Below are 3,446 nucleotides of genomic sequence, written 5' to 3' on the forward strand. Positions count from 1 at the left end.
TAAGCATAGCATCAGCAGACATGAAGTTGTTTGAGTGATTTGTGACTCGAAACAGAAATAAATAGCAGTAGCAACACAGTCACGCCTTCTTCATTAAACAGAAAGTGAAATAGAAACAATATTGAATAGCAGAGAGTTGCAACTCACAATGGGATTGTGGTGGCTCATTGGTTGTGGTTTAGTGGTCAAACCTATTGAACGAGCATGTGATGCAGTAACAATAATCAAGTGGCGAGGTTTGAAGGTGGGTCATGTGATTCGTATAACACCACCAAGGTGTTCATGTTTTTGGGTTATTGATCGTATGAAGTATTGAGAAGGGAGATGGAGGTTTATGTATATATAACGAAAGAGGTGATTTTGGTGGTTTAGTTTCTAGGTTGCAGAAGCATTAAGAGGTGATGGTGGTGAATTAGAAGAAGAAGATCAAGTGATGTTGTATATATGTGTGTACTGCATATATAGATAGATATATCTAATTATAATTTATAAAGTTAATCTAATAATTAATTATAATAATATAATAATAATAATAATTTACATTCATATCAATGAAACGTGATTGCAAATTAGAAACAGTATTTATCAAATAATTCACAATGATTCACAAGATATATAGGAGGTTATCTGCCGACACTTTTAACCCGTGGAATATATCGTGTTCCGTTGATAATTAGTGGTGATTAAAAGTCTTCGGAAAAATCCCATATTTTTAAATAAAGTCTTCGGAAAAATCCCATATTTTTAAATTAAATAGTTTTATTTATTTTGGTCATTATGGTATAAAATTTGATCATTAATTTATTAAATAAAAATTACATCATTTGTCCCTCTCAATTCTGGGTAAAATATAAAAAGTGTTAAAATGTAACAAATAGTTCCTAAATACATTTGTAATAAGTCTAAAATTTATAGAACTCATTTTGTATCACCGTTTATTTTAAAATTACATAAGTTTGAATTTTACTTGCTTAATATCAATCGGAACATCAAACGAGTATTACAATCATTTAATATTTATTTTTAATATACATTATTTATATATATAGTTATATTTTAAATAATAGTTATTATAATATCCTATTTTTATTTTATTAATTTTTTTAATAACAACAACATATAATACATCAAACTTTATTTCGAATTATTATTTATATATACATACACACATATCTATTCACAATTAATTGTTCATGAATCGTTGGAAACAGTCAAGGGTCAATTGAATATATGAACATCGTTTCAAAAATTTCTAGACTCAACATTACATACTTTGCTCATCATGTCGAAATCAATTACGAATTAAGTTTTTAAATTTGGTCAAAAATTTTCTGGTCGTCACACAAAATACTAAAGTAAATTTCAGAAGAAATATCCCCACTACAGGTGGTATGTAATCTTCTTGATCATCAATAGATGTCTTCTGATGACACCTAAGGGTTATGATAGTATGACGATCCCAATGCTGAGGGTGTTCTACTCTTTCTCCAGAGTTAAGAATCCAGACTATGCTGAGCTATTATGGGATTTGGTTCAGGCACAAGTTGACAAAACAAGGAATACATACATTCCTTGTGAAAGGTTTTTCTACTTATTAATATATGATGCACTAACATCTTGCAGGAATACCAACATACATGTTCCAGATTCTCATGGTATGAGAATGGTGAGATTTGCGGAGGTGAAAATGAATACTCCAATCTTGTGTGACAATGAGTCACAACACCTAAACCTGAATGGTTGGTAAGACTAGCTAATCCTTTTGATGAAACATGATTTGAATCTTTGAATCCAACAGATTTGACATACACAAGGGCGGAATTAGTGAATCAAACCCTCTAGTAAATAAGTTGTGCTTTTTGGGATTGATTTAGTCAAACCAAAACAAAGATAGTGTGATTAGATCAACACCTTGAACTATTATTCACATTTTGCAAGGATTTAGGCTTGAAGCACAGAGAGAGAATCGGACAGGTTACCAGGTCTGAGTGATACACAATGAGAGGCTTAAACTAAAATGAAGAACATAACACTTATATACCTCAGCTGTTAAGTCAACCCTACGGTTCACACATTCACTACGACTGAACTGTCTCATACGTGCGGTTGATCACTCACTTGTGTGGGTGCCACCAGATTAGGTTTTGAACTCAGCTCAGCACAATCGTGCATATGAGCCTGTCATCCGTATGAGTGAGGCTTCACTCGTTTGTTTGACTGAGTCTAGCTAGGTCAAACTTTCATATCTTGTTCCTGCAGTTCCAGTAAACGCATGTAAACAAAGGTAGAATAATAACGAGCGATCATGGTAACCTGATAGCTTAAGTACTAATCATAAACGTGCGGTAGATGTCTAGGGACTCATGCAAAATGCAATAACAACTCCCCCTATGACCTAGAACATCTATTACAATAAGTAAATGTCCATGAAATATAACAGTTCAAAAGTAACATCAGTTTATCATTATTACGTATCCAAATTCTCTCTCTCACACATAAACAAACAAACAAACAAACAAAATACAAATAAGCAACACAATATCAGACATGTTTCAGTTGGCTTGAACTTGATTTGAGCTTTGAGCATCACTTTCTCTGGCAAGGTAGGCATGATAGACATTGATCACCCGCTGATATCTCATTGCTTCCTCCCTCTTATCTTCTCTGAACGTAATGTGATGGCGGTGAAGTACTTCCACATTAAATCTCGATAAGTTTCTCAGTCACATAGGATCCAAGATCCTAACATTGTCGAACTGAATGCTTCCATCATCCTTCTCAACTGCAGTAAGAATCACTGCTTCTTCCGACAACTCATTATAGAACCACCATCTGAAGTTTCTGAAAATATCCCTGGGTAACTCCATCAAAGGGGATTGTTTCATATACTTCACTAGACGGAACTTAATAACACATACAGGTCCCCTTTTGAATTCAGGTTTGTCAGGTGCATGGAGAACCTGGCGGCTGTTGACTTGAAGATATCCCATTTCCCTGTTTTGTACTCAATCCCGAGTTTTTTTTTAAACCATCTAGAAAGGTCACTATCCTCAGCGTTCAACATCCTAAGCTTAGTAAGTTGTATGATCATAAAGTAAGGCAGAGTCTTAAAGTGACTTGGTCGGGCCATGTAGTTAACTCCTCCTTCCCTTTTGATCGCAAAACAATTAATCTCTTTGAAATAGCCCCAGCTCAAAATCTTACCCTTTGCATACTTCTTGGTTCTCTTCCCTTTTTCAAAGAAACTAACAAACTTTGGCTCGAGTTCCGGCTTAATGATCTGATTAGGGTTTACAACATTTTGTTTCCACCAACTTTGTTAGATCTCATCTTCTTCAACATTTTGACTCACCTTAACCCTTTCAGCACGATCAAACCATCATTTAATCTCTTCCCATCCATCGGCTTTAGTTTGTTCGGCTCAGATTTTCTTTCTCTTCTTTTCA

This window comes from Rutidosis leptorrhynchoides, chromosome 2 (genome assembly GCF_046630445.1).
Source record: "Rutidosis leptorrhynchoides isolate AG116_Rl617_1_P2 chromosome 2, CSIRO_AGI_Rlap_v1, whole genome shotgun sequence".
Classification (NCBI taxonomy): domain Eukaryota; kingdom Viridiplantae; phylum Streptophyta; class Magnoliopsida; order Asterales; family Asteraceae; genus Rutidosis; species Rutidosis leptorrhynchoides.